Raw genomic sequence first — 19,329 nt, 5'->3', positions numbered from 1 at the left:
TTTTGTTCCGGAGTGCAATAGCTATATTAGTGCCAGTGCAGACTTTAAAGTTATTGCAAGTTTACAAACGTACATTTTAGTACTTAAATATCAAATATTATAGGGTTTTAAATGCAGGAAAAGTTTAAATGTCACAGGTGCGATAGCGAGTGTTGAAAAACCTTATCAACAATGAGGTGCTAACTACAATGAAACATGTTGTTAGAAAAACATTTAATTGCATGCAATTCAAACATTCCATTCGATATCAATGGTGTGCCATGTGTACGCAAAAATCTATGGAATGTGACAATGTTCTTATCTAATACAAATCTAGGTACCTACCTTTACGTGTTTGTTGTTATCAGCTGAAACTGAAGTTGTTAAATGCATTTTATTTGAGCACACATAGCCGTTTTGGAAAATCCCTCAAAACAAGCGAATTCTGGACCAATTTTTGGAAGAATGCTTAGGTTTAAGAAATTGGGATAGTTCCTTTAAATGTCTAGGTACCTAGATAACGTTAGTACTTTGTTTAAGGATTTGGAAACTGAAATTTATTATTACAGCAAGGTAACTACTAAGTGTGAGATGCAGAGTTAGAGATGATCTAGAGAAGTCGCATTAGGTAAAGTTAATAACTCGATTAGTTACAGTCTATGCTCAACGTTTAATTATGTAATCGTTTTCCTGAAAAGTGAAATACTTATAATGTTTAAAACGGACTACATGTATGCTTTAATGATCAACAAATATCAAAGATTAGCGGCTACGTGCGAAGGAGCATGTCTGTGGTGAACCGCAGTGGTGCTAATCAGAAGAGGATAGCTTTAAAGCGGTTAGCAGATACAACACGAAAATACAACATAAAAAGAAAATCCAACACATTAGCATCTGGATCTTGTGCCACTTTGACGTTTTAAAAGCAAAGCGAAAAAGCCAAGGTCACGCGTTGTTCTTCCTACCTCAGCACGTGCCGGGCACCGTGTACTCCAGGAGCTCCTGCGGGATGTCCCTGGCCGCCACTGCTCCCAGTCCCAGGGCTCGTAGCGAAAACAACTTGCAGAACAGCCTCAGTTTCACTGAGATCAGGATGAGGACAGCAAGCCGTATCGCGTCCGCACCGCCCGGCACTTCCACTACACGCCGACCGATCAAAACATAGCTCTCACGAACCTTTTCGACACACAGACTCGATTTGCAAAATTTATTCATCGCATCCGCCGAAAACACGTATAATTTTTATGAGCTGCACCGAAAGTACGCTCGGAACTGAGTGTTGACTCGTATCCCGAATGTTTTCTTTACGTCCGACATGTATTAGCACCAATAAACTGTGAGGAAAACACCATAGACGCGATTGCAGCTCGAGAGCCGCCGGAAAACTCGATTTCGCACGTTAAACAGTGTCGAATGCGTGCGCTCGCCGGGCACACCACCGCGCTGTAAACAGAGAGCGCGCCTCAACAACACACGCACACATCGACGCCGCACGTATCGCGCGCACACATGCGCAGCGGCTACAGCGCGCGCATTCTGGCTTGAGACCGAAATAGATATCACGTCAACTTCGACCAATCACGAGCGTGCTCTATCACGCCATAACGACTTGTGATCGGTTGAGGCTCCATTGATAGATTGGCTACCACAAGGCGTTTCAATTCGCGATTAACTGAAAGTTTTTGATAAAACTTAAGTGATATGAAATCTTAACGGTTGGAATTATCGCCGTAATCTTTGAAATCATAAAAATGTTTTGGTGCACTTCAATGATAGTAGAGATATAGAGATCTTAGCACCTGCGCGGAAACGCTCATCGTATTAAATTTTGGCGCGAATGTAAAGAAAAGAGAGTTTGTTCCGTGTTTATGTTGAGATTTGTTTGTTAACTAATGATAACGGATCAGAAAAAAATATGTCTTCATGAAAACGTGCATTCTCGGCATTTAAATCTTTTCGTGTCACGAGACGATATAAAAAAAATAACAATAATTTCCACTTCCAGGAAGTTCAATATTTCCAGTGCTGTCAAATTTCAAGTTCATCCATTCATAATACCGTTTCAATTATAAAATCAGATAAAAGTTTATGACGTTTTATTTCACTAATTTAGGTAGTTTTTAATCAAGTTTGGAGCAATACACACGTAGAAACAGTGTTTTGCTTGTATATTGAAATCAGGGGTCACGATCACCCGTCTTTACTTGGCCTTGGTAAAGAAAAACAATCTCTATCTCGTAGAAGATAGAGTTGACGTTTAAACGTCAGAACATTTAAAAATGTTATGTAATGGTGTGGTGGCTAATAGATTATTATGACTATTGTGTGTGTATGTGTGCGCAGCTTTGAATGTTGAAGGATTATTAACTCGGTTCCGTGAGCTTTTAAAGTCGTTTTAATTCGAAGTTTAAAATTGTTTGTACTTATATTCTTATTGAAACAATTGACATTCCATTTTCCTCAAATGTCTCAAAACACAAATAGTCTTGTCCGTGACTTAACTAAACATTCGTGCACATTTCGATGCAGTCGATTATTAAGAATCCTAAAAACGAAGGCAAAAACTGAATAGGATTCGCAACACGTTTAAGGTACACGTGTAAGTAAGTACTTGGACTTCTTTTCACAGCAATTTGTTTGGTACACACTGCAAAAAATGCTATAGAAACTTTTTCTAATACGTAACAGCTTTTTCCAGTTAAAACTGCCTAAGTTATTCTTCCTAACAGCAGTAAAAAACTTGAATGTTGTACCTATCTACTACTATTTCGGCGATGTCATGCACTATTGTTAGAGTCAAAAGTTAGAAAAAAGAAAGGATCTAATTTTAAAACTAGGTATTAGTCTATAAATAAAAGGACAATGGGCACAAATATATGGGACCTGGTATACCCCACCAATAGCGATGTCATACATATCATTGGATAGGCCTTTTTATGTAGAACAACATTTACTATGAAAGCTTTGCTGAAATGTTTGTCCGTTCTGAGACATAGATCAAAAACTGAGCAAAAGTTAAACTAAAGTTAACTTAATAATCTATTGATATCTCAAGTTTTTAGAGGAAAAACTACGTTCCACTAAGTGTAAGTCTCCTGAGTCCTACCTGCTGTGCCCGTTGGGGTCCATAATTGTTACTATTATTTAGCATTTCAACCTTATACTGTACCAACTGGATATTAAGCATAATGATAAACCCCACCAATAACAAAGTCATGCATATCGATGGATAGGTATTTTTAACTGGAACAACATTTACGATGACAGCTTTGTTCTATTTTTGGTCCGTTCTGAGATATAGATAAAATATAAACTTAAAATTAATGCAGATTAAGTGTTTAAAGGAAAATCTATGCACATATGTCTTCGATGTACTAAGTACCTGCTGTGAGTCTGCATTTGTTACTATATTTAGCAGTTCCACCTTATACTGTACATTGCGGAATGAAATATACGATACGAATATAAGAATAATATCGACATTTCGTTCATACGTTACTTTGTACATTAAAATAATTCAATATGATCTTATTAGCCTTTTCCCAGCTATCTTGCGGTCGACTTCCAGTCTAACCGGATGTAATTGCCTATCTGATCTCCTTACCCCAGTAATCTGGGCAACTCGATACCTCTTGGTAAGATTGGTTGCCAGTCTCTTTGTCTTAATTACAGTGAAAATTACAGTGTTGATTAGCATTGTTTTTTAGCCATATCTCAGAACGGACAAACAATAGAACAAAGCTGTCATAGTAAATGTTGTTTCAGTTAAAAAGACCTATCCATCGATATGCATGACTTTGTTATTGGTGGGGTTTATCATTATCCCCAATATCCAGTTGGTACAGTATAAGGTTGAAAAGCTAAATAATAGTAACAATTATGGACCCCAACGGGCACAGCAGGTAGGACTCAGGAGACTTACACTTAGTGGAACTTAGTTTTTCCTCTAAAAACTTGAGATATCAATAGATTATTAAGTTAACTTTAGTTTAACTTTTGCTCAGTTTTTGATCTATATCTCAGAACGGACAAACATTTCAGCAAAGCTGTCATAGTAAATGTTGTTCTACATAAAAAGGCCTATCCAATGATATATATGACATCGCTATTGGTGGGGTATACCAATCTGCCCAATGTCCTTTGTTTTTTGAATGTTATTTCCGTAACAGTTGCATCTAAATGTATTGTTAGATAAGTATCTATCTATCTACTTTTAACGGCAACTTTTCTATTAGGTAGACTTCTTCGAATTCTGTGCCTAAATCAAGTCTTTCTGACGTAGATACTAAGGAGATGGCATTTCCTCTAAGAATCCTCCCTCAATAATTAATTGATTCCTAATCCTCGACAACTAAGGAACTATTGGCAAACTCTACTTTAAAAAAAATATTTATAATGTATTCTAGATATGTATGTATATTTAAAATATTATGTATGGAATTTATATCCTTGATCAGAATCTTGATTGTCTATCGTAGTTAAGTTACCTTTTCTTAATAACGTAAATGTAGGAAAAGTAAGGCCAGCCGTCCTACGCCGATGTTGGTCGCTGTTGGTCGCGCATGCATTGCCGCATACCAATTGGATTTTATCCGTTTTATCCTAACTAATATTAGTATCCAAAGAAACTCTGATACTTAGTTACATTTCTAATCAAACTAGTTTAATTTACTGTCATGGTGTCACCACTTTAGTATTATCACCAGTAGGTCCCGGCTATCATTGAACATCCTTGGCAGTCGTTACGGGTAGTCAGAAGCCAGTAAGTCTGATACCAGTCTAACCCAGGGGATATTGGGTTGCCCGGGTAACTGGGTTGAGGAGGTCAGGCAGGGCAGTCGCTTCTTGTAAAGCACTGGTACTCAGCTACATCCGGTTAGACTGGAAGCCGACCCCAACATGGTTGGGGAAAAGGCTCGGAGGATGCTGTCACCATTTAATTATGCGTGGGCTGAAGTTTGGTAGTGGGAAAATATTTTCTCGCACTACGCTACGCCTGAAAGGACGCTAGCACTACATGTTTCAGAAAATATGTAATCAAAATTACTTTAAACCCGCCCATACTTTAAAGATACCACGGTATCTTAGTTCTTAATGAAATTATATAATGTTTAGTCTTTAATGTAATACGTAAAACAATAAATTCTGATAAGGCTTCCGGATTCGATTAATTATTATCTATACTAACGTAATATACAAAAACCAGTTTTAGTTTGTTTGTGTGTCTTTGGGGTTAAAGGCTCCGTAACTTCTAAACCAATTCTTAAAATTCTTGCACTATTGTATGGCTACACAATTCCCGAGTAAAATGGGCTATATTTTATCCTAGTACGAGCAGAAGTTCCACTGGGACGCGAGTGAAACCGCGTTAAAACAGCTAGACAACCGAAAGACGAGGCTGTCAGTTTCCTGTTAAGCCAATAGGAATCTGACAGCCTCGTCTTTAATTAATATTTACGGATATTTATTATTCTATAGATAATCTCTAATATCTGCACTGTCCTATCTAGATTATAATTATATCTATTACATGATCTAATACCCGAAACTATCTAATGTTTAATGCCATAATACCTTTATGTATCCGCTTCAAAATCTGATGATATTTCTAGTAGAGGTTTAGTTACTTCATCGATCAACTAAACAAAGTTTCGTTTTAGGGTTCCGTAACCAAAGGGTAAAACGCGACCCTATTGTTTTCGCTCCTCTGTCCGTCCGTCCGTCCGTCCGTCTGTCACCAGGCTGTATCTCATGAACCGTGATAGTTAAAGAGCTGAAATTTTCACAGAAGATTTTTGTTGCCGCTATAACAACAAATACTGAAAACTATAATTAAATAAATATTTTGGGGGGCTCCCACAGAACAAACATGATTTTTTTGTCCGTTTTATAAATAACGGTACGGAACCCTTAGTGCGCGAGTCCGCACTTTGCCGGTTTTTTATACGTGTCTACTGAATTTGACGTAGATTTGATTACTTACGTAAAAACGTAAGTCATAATAATCTTATCGAATACCTTCGATTGTGACGCGTTGTTAATTTGTGTGTGGTTTAACTGAATTAGATTCACTTGGTGCTTATGTCACTGAAAATATTACGTCTTTACTTAAATTCTATTTGTTACATAATGTTTGGTATTTGCTATGTACTTACTGATATACCGTAGCTTATCTTACCGTCTTCATAAAATTAAAAATGTTCCGGATTTTTTTATTAAAATTTTAATTTGTAACAACAGCGACAACTTTATCAAATAAAATATTGGGTTGAAGACTTCTTATTCAGAATACCTGCATCTGCATAACTTCTTCTATCAAAGAACCTAATAAAACAACAATATTTATTTTAGTAGTTTCTTTAACTTGTGCAATAAATAGCTGATGATTTAGACTTACGTAGTATGTTATAAAGCTAGTTATAGAATAATTAATTACTACCCATAATATCAATAAGTTCAAGTTTGACAAGATACTCTTTGAAGTATCGTTTGATTTACATAAGTTATACTTAATACGCAAGTGTAGACTACTTATTTAGTCATTTTAATACTGAACTTGGTGGTCCTTACGATAAGTAATTGTTTTTAGGGTTCCGTACCTCAAAAGGAAAAAACGGAACCCTTATAGGATCACTTTGTTGTCCGTCTGTCTGTCTGTCTGTCTGTCTGTCTGTCTGTCTGTCTGTCTGTCTGTCAAGACCCTTTATCTCAAGAACGCGTGGACGTATCAAGATGAAATTCACATGAAATGCTCAGGTCTGTTGTCCCTTTAAGCTGTGAAAATATCAAGCTTCTAAGCCAAGCCAATCAAAAGATACAACCGATTATGTCGATATTTTCAACAAATTCTCGACACTCGCAAAGGAATCAAAACCTACAGGGTACTTCCCGTAAACTCAGAGTCTTGAAATTTGGCATGAAGTATTGTCATATAATGCAAATATAGGAAAAATTACGAAAATCTCATTTTTTTAGTTATATAATATAAAAAAATATATTTTAATAAAATGAAACTTACTACCTTATTTCTCACGAACGAATAAAGGTATCAAATTGAAATTTATACCAAATACCTAAGTCTATTGTCCCTTTAGGCAGTGAAAAAAACAAACTTCTAAGTTAACGCGATCAAAAGATACAGCAGTTATACCGACACCTTAGACGAATTTCTGTCACACGCTAGGGAATCAAAACCTACAAGGTACTTCCCGTGAACTCAGAATCTTGAAATTCGCCACGAAGCAGCGTTATATAGTACAGATAAAGGAAAAATTGCGAAAATGATTAATTTGAAGTTACATAAAATATTAAAATATTATTTTTGCTTACACGACATAAAATATTTTTTTAATAATTATAAACTTACTAACTACCCTTTTTTACATGAACGCGTAGAGATATTAAAGTTGAAATTCATATCAAACACTTCTTAAATATAATTGCCACTAAACTATGAAAAATTTTAAATCATTCAAAGGTCATTGGGCACCTTAGTATGAAAACCATACCCACGGCGGATACGAACGAAATATAGCACAGTATAATGATAAAGGCTCTGATTTACTATGGCATTAGTCGCATCTATGTGAACCGTGAGAATCTAGAGAAAATCAGGTGTAAACATCAAATATTTTCCTCATTTCAATGGGGAATTTAAACGACCAAATTTGACGGATTTGAGAAATCATTTCTTTGTAGTGAAAGAGTATACTCGCCGTTTATTTCCATTGTCATCAGGTCAGGATCTGATGATGGAAATCCTGAGAAATCGAGGGCAACTATAAAAAATTGTAGGCATGCATAGGATTAAAACTTGATTCTCAGATGTATGTCTGGTGATACTATCAAACAGTGAAAGTTTAGAGCTTACCTGATGATGGAGACGTGAGAAAGTCGAGAGAACTCTATGCATGTTTAAAAAAATAATAGATCCCATTAGTAGTGAATTCTCATCACCTAAAATAAAATAAGCTCCAACACAAGGTTACGTTATAAATTGTAAAGGAGTTCCCATAACTATATCTGATCTTTGCTATCGATCCCACAATGGCAGTTAAACCTATCTATGTGGAAAGTCTTCGCCAATACGAATAAAATAAGCCCAAACACGTGGTAGTTGCAACATACCGTTCAGGAGTTCCCTCGACTCTCTGTAGTCTCCATAATCAAATCAGCTCCAAACCTTCACTGTTTACAAGTACCCTCAAAAATACACTCACATGTCTGGTTTTGACTCGATGCGTGACTACAATATTCAAGAGTTGCCCTCGATTACTCAGGGTTTCCAGATCCTTTCTTTATGAAAAGTCTTTAACAATAAAAACTAGCATTGCAACCTGTAAAATCCTCTGAAACTGCTTGTCTATTATATTTTTCAAACGATCCTGGACATTCAAAGAAACGTCATACCATTCTCCACGATTTAAAACTACTTTGATTCATGTCCGCCACTTTTTACAAAGCGGGTCAGATATGCCCAATGACCTTTAAGACATAATTAGTTATTTTCAATCAGATTTCTGAATGATGACTATAAAATGTTGTATATAAATAACTTTAATAAAATAACTTTTACAAGGTACTGGCCTACTATTTTAGTTATATTATAAAATAAAAAATATTAGGTATTTTGACTCTCACGAAATTACCATAACTATGATTGTTCTAAACTGAACGGTTGGCGCGAGACTCACTTTTTATCTAACCAGGATTTGTACGGAACCCTCGGTGCGCGAGTCCGACTCGCACTTGGCCGGTTTATTTTAAGTATAAACATGTTGCACAAATCAAATTTTTTATTTAAACTTAAGAGGTGAGACTGTACCTACCTACTTAGGTAACTACTTACCTAAAATATAATTGAAACGTTTTTAATTTCCGACGTAAGAATGACCCTTTTAAAACTAAATATAAGCACTAATTACTAAAGTACTACGAGTGTACTGAATGTCATTATGATTTACTTCTAGTAAATCATAATGACATTCAGTACACTCACCTACATTTACGATACTGCTACGCTACTACGCGGGTACGTACCATACCTACTTACCAAAGCATCATAAAATAAATCTATTTACACATAAACGACACGGATATATACAAAACAAAGTCACAAAGTCTGACAATACTTCTGTAGGTACACGAATTATGGTATTTTCCAAGTATTTCAATATAGGAAAATTATGAACTGTATTAGATGAATCATTATGTTCAAAGGCTTGAGCGCCCATTGATTCACGTTTTGTCCGATGACTGATCTTTTGCACCTAAACTTTTTAGTTGTAAGATTGTGGCTAAATGATAATTTATATCCTGCTCAAATTTTCAAGTCCACTAACTACGGATTTCCATCTATTACCTCTGGATTTAATTACGAAATCCTAATGTCAAATTCCTATCTTTAGTAACCAAATCAATAAATAGACAGAATACCTATTGGAATTCATAGCTAGAGGATTCGTTTTCATATTTTAATAAACAATTTATTCTTATCTGATCATTGTACAACATTATGTGAGCTTTATGAACAATAGAAGAAAAAAATAATACTCATCGTTGTTGTACATGTAAAAGCACAAGTCAAAACATCCTATTTAAATGATACCGCATATTTTATAAACACAGAAAGAATACAAAATCTGTAGAGACCATATACTCTCTCTAGAATTTTTATTTGCTATTTACTTACAACTTTTTATTAGTTTCACTGTTTGACTTGGGAACATGACATCACCTCGATTTTAGCGTTGAATGAAAGATTTTTTTTTATACTCGTCGTCATATCTTAGAACAATCGATGGCAAATTGGCCAACCAAAATGAAATAACAGAGTGAATCCACTTGTCATACAGTCATGTAATTGCAAATAAACAGGTATCTTTGTTAATAAATCAAGCAGTCCAATCACTTCATCCGAATAAAATATCTCCCATCACATTTGTCATTCGTACAACAGATGTCAAGAATCAAAAGAAGTTGTTAGTACGTTAGTTTTTGCCAACAATAACTGCATTAGATGATTCATTTAGTAGTGTCGTGTTTAAATTTGTCTAACCTTCGATTATATGTAGTGCTTTAGTGAGCAAACTTTTGTTCTCGACGACGGAAATGTCATGTTTCGTATCATGATAATGTCTTGAACTAATCCATGTTAGCTGATTAACTGATCCTTCGTGACCAACTTCACAAGTTTTTGTTCTAGCTAACCACAAAAATTACAATAATGCAATATGCACAATTAACTCGCATTCACATATTAACATTTTCCTTTCAGTGCATTTGATTTCTATGGAAATAAGTAGGAAAATAGTACGTATGATAATTCTTGGTATAGATGGGGTCACCGTAAACCCTGCACTGCATTGGTTGAATCATATTTTATCTAAACCTCAGCTCATTGAACAATATGCTCTTATATTAACTTATAACTGTTTATGGCGTAATTTAGTATGCAATGCAATACTCTCTCATCACAAGATCTGTAAATAGTATTAACTCTTTTGCTATTTGTGGGCAACAACAAATCACCCTTTCAATACAAACAAGAATGCCAATGACCAAATTCCTGTGTCGTAATTAAAGCTCAGAGTAAAAGGTATTATTATGTCAGCGCCTTTAGATGTGAGGAGGCCCACACTTGACATATTGACAGGACAAAGAGATGGCGCATGTCCATAATTTATCTACCGCCGAAGCAACGTGAGAATAGTGAAGGTATTCCTCTGTGAGTTGTCTGTACATGTGGGTGGACAATGTCAAGTGTTATGGTAACTCACACCATAATAATGTAGGTACTTTGTGATACTTGAATTGGTAATCACTCATAATATAATCGAAAAAAAACACAGATAATATTTGCTAATTGATGAAAGTAATGTAATCTGGCGTACCTAAGTACTTAATCTAAAATCGGAGAAAACAAAATAATTTATATGATAACTGATCCAACTATAGTTTCTTTGATTACTACGAAAAAATATTCGTACAATAAAGCAAGTACTTACAGTTAATTATCCTTTTATAAAGACAATAAATGAATAACATATCTAAGTAAGAACATAAGCAGGTTTCTCTCATGGACCACGCCTCTAACCTTAATGTATGTCAGAATTAATAAATTATAGTTCGGCCATTCAGAGAATGCGTTCCTGACACGTCGCGATTGAACTGACGACGTAACTACATTCATTGATTATTGATATAATAATGTTGTTTTAATGCTCCTCAATTGTTAAAACGGTAAACAACCAGCAAAAATATTTTTATCGTAACTGCAACGCCATTGCAAAGTTACGTCGTCAGTTCAATCGCGACGTGTCAGGAACGCATTCTCTGAATGGCCGAACTATAATTCACGCTATCACGTTGCTAACTCATTAAAGAACATTATTTTATCACGACCAATTTTTTATCTGTATATTATGTAATTCGTTTGTTTTAAGATAAGTCCCAACGTGGTCAACATTTGCCACAAATTAATTAATTCATAAATACATAGCTTAAACGTTTTATAAGTTTAAAACAGATCCTATTATTTTGACAACTTAAAATTAAACAAATATGTAATTTGGTATTCCCATTTTGACAGAATAAAATAAACAAAGCAAGATATTGCATGGTTATCAACCTGAAATATGTGTCAACTAAGGAAAATAATGACTTATTATAGCTAACTGCATATCTTCGGTAGGTCATGATCATGAATTATGAATTCGACAAACTACCACGTAACTTCAATTATTATGCAAATAATTAGTTTTATCCCTGAGGCACAATTTAAAGGAATAAAGTTCATCAATACGTACTATATTGATGCAATTAATTTTCCTGAAACTAACCAAATTGATATACAAAATGAATGTTGATGCATAAAACCTATGCACTAATTAGTACAAACTACCAAATTAGTACCTAGGTACCTTTTCTGTAGGTAATGTTCACTCTATTCCATCGTTATTCGTCGCATCACCGTCGTTTTTACAAAGCACATCACTGAAACCCCATAGTTCACATGTCACTATTAAAATTGATGTCCTTTGTTCTGTAGTAGTAAATCTGGCTCAGACGGAGGGTTGACACTGCGTCTATCATTAACAAACGTCGGGAATTTCTCACTGGAACCGTAACACGTGCTGCGCCATTGATAATGGGAAGACATTAAGATTATATGCTCTTTGAAAATATTAATGAGTAGCTGCCATTTTAGAGTTACGACGCCACCAAGCTGTGAGACTAATAAATGATTTTTGTAATGAAGTTTTCAGAAACAACTGGGTATTTAATTTATTTGGTGGGAAGATGAAATGTATTCTAAGAAATGGGCATGTTTCATCATTCTAGAAGATAAGTTGGCTACTTAGATATAAGGAGACAGATATCTACTTAGTGAGTACAATGTTCATTCATACGTTGCTGCTTTTTATGAATTAGATATATTACCTAACGTAAACAATATGCATGAATTGACGTAAGTAATTGCATACGTAGGTATGTGCTGTTTTTCAGATAAATAAGGTAAAAGTTGATTGTTTTTCACAATCAATTCATCAATTTAACAGTTCATTGTTGCTATGATACAATACTTAGAAGGTAAAATTATTAGCTAACGCTGAACTGCATATTTTTTAACTATTTACACAACATAAAAATGACATACCGATTTATAAGGAAAAGTTATATTCAGACACAGGTATAAACTATGTGCACTTAAGTTATTTCAGGATGAATTTATTGATGAAGACAAAATATTTACAAGTACATGTCATGCAGCTGCAATAATAATTCACGTAGGCTGTATTGAGTAACAGCCATACCTATAAAATGATGGAAATAAAATGTAGGTAAATTGTTCTGTAAATAGGATAATTAAATGGCAGTGTTCCTTACGGTTGCAAATATTGAAATACCAAATTACTTACATTTTTGGGAGTATCATTACTTTATCGATAATCTCTGAAGAAGCAGGTGTCTAAAAATATTGTTGTTCTTCATCACCTGTTTATGCACCTGCCATAACTAATTTTAGAAGCTTAGAAGCCAAATAAAGCTAAAACTTCCTTCCTACTTACAACATAAATTAAGGATGTCACTATATTCCTATGTTACGCAGGTAGGTACCATTATTACATAGACACATTATACTTAGTAAAATACATAAATGTTAAATACTCGCTTCCGCCAGCGGTTTCGTCTGCTTCTTGAGGGCTAGTTTAGGTTCATCAAAATCCATAGAAGTAATAAATAAAAGATTTGGTTAGTACTGTTCGTAAAGAGTGGAAGAACAGCTTATAAGAATTTGGAGATTTCTCGTAGATTAATGTCAACTTGGATTATGACTTTTGATACATTGTAGGTATGTTTCAAGTCCAACGGGGTAACAAAATAGGTAAGTAGGTACCGTGTACCTTAGATATAGCGTAGCTCTACAACAAAGACAACGAACATAAACCAACAATGTGTTATTTTAAGGCATTGCTTCATGCATGCTTTTGACGTTGTTGTTTCACTTCATTTAAAATTACCTTATTAGGTACCTCAGTAAGTATTTTGATTATTAATATTTCTTACTTTATTCCAATAGCTTACACTGTTTATGTACTTACATTTATTGTTGATCTTCTTGGGTAAGAAAGGCGAGGATTTTTCCCCTTAGAGAATATAATCATATTTTGTTACGTCGTCGACGCCATCTTTGATAAGACAAAATTTAATTAGGCAAAGGTAAGCCGATTCATTCTGCTAAGCTAATTTCTATTTCATTTCCACGTCACTGAATTGCCCCATAAAATGAAATTTGACACGATGAATTGATAATGCAATGATTAATTGATACTCGTAATCTGATAGTAGCATTGTGCTTTCCGATTAATCGCCTAATCACATATCACCTTATGTGTATGTAAACAAGTTATGACAAAATGTCCCGAGTATCTTACGGAGGTGTTAATTTTTTAAACTGTGTAAGAAGGTGTGTCTTCAATGACCAGGTTATTTTAACTTCTGCTAGTAAACTTCTTTTTGATGTGAAAGACCAACATACACTGGACTAGTTTCTTTGATTAATTTGAAATTTATTTACGTTCGTATTTAGTAATCGTAAGGAAATTAACACTTTATCGATTGAGAGGAAACTTATCGGATGCGTGACATTTGGAATGATGCTTAACGCCTTGACCTAAGTAAAGATTGATTTGAAGTAAAACTTTGTTTTGATAGGCTAATCTATCTGGTAGCCTTGCAAGGAGTTGAGTTACTGATTTATAATCACACCCAACAGTAAAGGAATTAAGTAGATGTAGATGACGTTACAATGATAAATGTAATTAATATTACCTACTATTTCGGCGCTTTTCAGCTGAAAGTATTTGTATAATGTCTATACAGTTTTATAGAATTTTATCTCTTTATGGAATTTAAGATACATAAAAATCAAGACACATTAAAAATATAACCTTAACAAAATAATATCTAACGTCAAAACAATTAAATCACACACAGACAAATTGCACGCACACATTCGCACCTCTTGTGTGTTTACGACGCAAGGGGCGTGACCATGTGAAGCACACATGTGCGCATGTAGGTATTCAAATTATATATCTTTAGGTATCAGCTATTTAGCTTGTAGGTACTTGGGTAGGTGTTCGTGAGCTCATAGTTCACATCCTGGCTGATGACAATATGAAACAAAAATTCTGAGCATTCCTTGTATTAAAGAGCCAAACAAAAGATCAAAATTTGTAATCTCTGATCAAACCAGCTAATAGGAAAACAACTAAGTACTTACGATGAAAGTTTGCATGAAAATACACCACGTTATTAGTTATTACTATTACTGTTACTGTTACAGCCTTTTTATCGTCCCACTGCTGGGCACAGGCCTCCTCTCACACGGAGAAGGATTGAGCATTAATCACCACGCTTGCTCAATGCGGGTTGGTGATTACAGACTTTATAGTCCAGGTTTCCTCAAGATGTTTCCTTCACCATTATATCAGCCATTGGTGTCTAAGATATACTTAGAAAGTACATACAAACTTAGAAAAGTTGCATTGGTACTTGCCTGATCTGGAATCGAACCCACGCCCTCATACTCGAAAGGTTGGTTCTTTACCCACTAGGCCACCACGACTTTAGTTATTACTATACGACGCTTTTCAAGCTCTAATCTTCATCTCGGTTTCCTACATTAAGAAGCGTTTACTCGTCTATATAGTGTAACTCACATACGATTCAATACAAAAATTCAGAAGAAAGCTAAAAAGACGTCCCAGTTCTTTAAACAACAGGACAACGCCTCAGTTAAAGAGCTTATTACACAGTACTCTGTAGGCGTCAAAGGAAGCACGAATCGATCGTGTCTGTAATTGATCTGGCGACCACGAACACGACCGAGGCTATCAGTAAAATTTCATTAACAAATCAATAAACTGTTAACCTAATATCCACTAAGAGCAAATCAATTAGTAGCGATAGTAAAATACACCGAATAGACTATAAAGTATCATAATTAATCCTAAGCACTTAGCTTCACTCGTAATAAAGTTAAGATAGTTACGTTATTATTGAATCGCCTTGGATTTGTATCGCGGTGCTTATTTACTGATCAAAGCCACCGCCCCTGAAGAGTTAACAGATGTATGCGCTTTATACTTTATCTTTGTAAATTAATACATACGCCATATCGTATTTGTATGTACCTATGCTACAATGGAATGTTGTGGTTAATAGGAAATCTAGAATTTAGTACAAAATTTTAAATGTTAGATGTAGATATTTGGAAAATGTTAAGCACCTAAACGCAAGGGTAAATACCACAACGTGTTTAAGCTGCCATATCTTATAAATAAAGTGATTGATTACTAATTATTTCATTTACCTTTATCACGAATCTAATTAAACTAACGCCAAAAAACAACTACTGCTTAAACTCTTTGTTCTTTGAATTTGTTTTAAGTGCCATCACTTGTCAGAATATTTAAGTAAAAATCCTTTTATGAATGATGAGGTCAATATGATTTTCAAGTACTGAGAAGGTTGCTCTTAAGAAAAATAAATTACATCATTAAGGTTACTTTAACATACAAATCAAAGAATTTATTCGGCTTATAAATGAATGCAACAGTTATAAGCTGAAGCTCAGCAAAAGCTTATCGATAAAATAAATTAAGTCGTGCCTTTTATTGCATTAAGGAAGTTTTGTACTCGGTAGGTACTAAAATGTTTTAGCATCTTTTTACTATGGCTGATAATTTTACTAGTAGGTACTTATATTTTTTCAGATATATAAAACATACTTACCCAAACAGAACGATAACTAGGACTTCCGTGCAACCTCTGAGATATATATATAATCATCACTCCCTGGAAATCGTAAAATTGTGGACCTATCCCAGTGATAGAAAAATACCTATATATTTTTCTATTTCCAATTTCGACAGTCGGCAAACAAAAATAACATAAATTAAGGAACTAAACTTTTACTTTCAGTTAGCATTACCTTGTAAACGATTTTTCAACGCGTTAAGCCTTGGCATTTAAAAGTGAATGAAGATACGACACATTAGGTCTGCGGTAGGCACGGCTAAACAGGATTATAACGTCTGTTAAAAGCAATAATTGTAAGCCAATAAGCCATTTAAGAATTACGAAACGAAATAAATTCATAAATAAACGTCGAACGTTCGTAAATGTAAGGCACTTGAGCTAAGTATGTAGGTATAAGTAAGTTTACACGAATAAGCCGGATCCGACTGCTAATTTAATAATAATGTTTTTGACCAACAAAAAGATGAATGGCCTATCAAATTATGTTAAACGTGTACGCGTTTCGTGTCCTTTAAACAGCTACTTTTAATTTATTATAATTTGAAAACAGGTGCTTAGAAGAGGCAATAGAAGGGTTATTAGGAATTAATTTTGCTGCCAAGTTTCTATAAATAGAAATTTGTATCAACACTGTATGAGTCGAATTTATTTCATGTGTGTTGAGTCTTACATTATATTCGTGCATTAATAGTCAACTCCTATAACCTAAAAGGGATGAAATCGTGTTCGTAGCCTCCAATCGTAATGTTATCTAAAGACGAACATTACTTATATTTACTCATAAAAGAGATAGCAATTTTGAAGGTTCTAGAAAATTTACATAATTTTAAAGTTCAAAATTATCTTTCATTAACATTTGTTAGTTTTATGGGCTTTTAAAGTTATTCGTAGCCAGCGTCGTAGCAGCGGCTACGCGATGGCGAAAATATGGTTTGACGAGTTTTTGTTATTTTAGTTCCGTTTTAAAATCAAGGCAGAGAAAATAATTTCAATGATATTTAAAATCTGTTTTTAACATTGGTTGTATGGATGCTAAAAATAACACAAAAGAAGAAAAAGTAGGTACAATCCTATCAAGAAAGCCTGCTTTCACTTACAAGGTTTGTTGTGTTTTCACTTATATTTTTGAAATGAAATCTGGAATTCGATAGCTTTTCAGCACTAACCATAGGTGATTTTAAGGAGATGATATCATTAGAGGCTCCAACACTTGAAAGATTAGTTATAATAAAATCTGCACAATACAAAACACGATAATATAGTGATGTCATATTTATTTATAGACCTCAGAGAGATCGACAGTTCAATAAATAATACTATACCTACATAATTATGTAAATGCTCTACTTAGTTTCTAATTTAAGTTGAAGTTGACTACTTTATGACTACCAATTTAATTGTAGAATGAACTACCTTTTGGAAGGGAATAAACCAGTATAAACTGGACGCTAATTCAAGTGAAACTTAAATACGTAGACGGTTCTACTGTCTATCGTCGATTTATATCTTACGTAGAAAATGATTGACCAATCACAAATATCATTTTGACATAATTTCTAAAGCTTCGACAAGTTTGACAAAATTATTGATCAAGTTTCAAATTAGAGAAAATACTCAGGATTTTAGTTTATTCTACTGTTTTCTTCATACATATGATTTTTATAGATTTTGGAAAACACAAACTCCTCTTACTTTTCAGCTCCTGCACAGTATTTAGCAAGCATTTTAACCACGTATAGTTTCACGGTGTCGTACACCTACAACATGGCATAGTCCATAAATCAAGTAAAACATCTCCTACTGTAATTATCCTATCAAAACAACGCAATATCTAAGCACCTATAAATGATGATAATTTAATTCAATAATAGACTTTAGTCGTTTTCCTAAGCGTAAAAATTAATCGCGAGTAACACTTCGTGCCATCTTCAATGCTAAGCATGCAGTAAAAGCCTTCAATAAAGTATTTACTCAATACAATTGAGAACTTAGTACCTGTATGTTTACAAAGATCCAGGTTATGTGTTATCACGTCTCTTGATCGCTCTTGGATGTTAGGTACTTCTCTAGGTATAAGAACAATAAAATCTTTAAACCTTTCGATAACTTAGTATTACGGATAATCGAGTCGTCGAGTCGATTTCTGGAAGATTCCAGAAGAATTTACCTGATACTGTAACTTACAACTGAAAGGAGGAGGTTTTTTCTGACTGAAATGACAGTTCTTAATCAACATCTCACGTTAACAAAAATTAAGTTATTATAGTTCGGCCATTCAGAGAATGCGTTCCTGACACGTCGCGATTGAACGATACTAACAGCGATTTACTTGCGTTGCAGTTACGATAAAAATATTTTTGCTGGTTGTTTACCGTTTTAACAATTGAGGAGCATTAAAACAACATTATTATATCAATAATCAATGAATGTAGTTACGTCGTCAGTTCAATCGCGACGTGTCAGGAACGCATTCTCTGAATGGCCGAACTATAGTACACAGACGGAAATCAGAGTATCTAAATGGCGCTACAATAAAGCCGAATGCTAAAATTAGCTTTAACACTACTCCACATCGTGAACGACACATTATCTCTCAGAATTGCGGAGGCAGCACGTCGACATCACAAATGCAGTTCAACTTTAACGCTTATAATATCAGAGTGGACGTCAGAGCGCACTAACGACATGATTGTTTACAACATTGCGGTCAGTAGTGGATAGTCACGTGATGACTAAGGACCCAACCCACGGACAAAAGGACCTGGTCGGAACAGGTCGTGACCGTGACTCAATCCTTCGATGATGTAATTCTTCGTAATTGATTCGATGATTCGCATGCTTAGTGCTTGGACGTCGCTTTACAATCTATCGATAGAATGGCAGTCTACAAAGTTCTGCATTTGGTTTTTATGAGATCATCAGAAGTTGCAAGCAATTTCTATAAGCCGAATGTCTTGGTAAACTTCTGGCATTCAAATAATACCTTCTAGGAAAGATATAAGATAAGAAAATTATTTCCCA

The 19,329-nt window shown here is 34.6% G+C and overlaps 1 protein-coding gene across 1 annotated transcript in view; it reads right to left on the bottom strand.

Moving 5' to 3' along the window:
• The window catches only part of LOC124636394 (protein c-Fos), a 47,735-nt gene extending 46,304 nt beyond the window's left edge, over window positions 1–1,431 (bottom strand). The window contains exon 1 of the mRNA XM_047172479.1: window positions 945–1,431. The gene's annotated coding sequence lies outside the window, so the exon portion shown is untranslated. The remainder of the gene's footprint in view (window positions 1–944) is intronic.
• Between the last annotated feature and the right edge of the window lie 17,898 nt (window positions 1,432–19,329).

Source organism: Helicoverpa zea, chromosome 14 (genome assembly GCF_022581195.2).
Source record: "Helicoverpa zea isolate HzStark_Cry1AcR chromosome 14, ilHelZeax1.1, whole genome shotgun sequence".
NCBI classification, from domain to species: Eukaryota; Metazoa; Arthropoda; class Insecta; order Lepidoptera; family Noctuidae; genus Helicoverpa; species Helicoverpa zea.
Note: the sequence above shows the minus strand (reverse complement) of the source record. Positions and strands in the feature narration are given on the sequence as shown.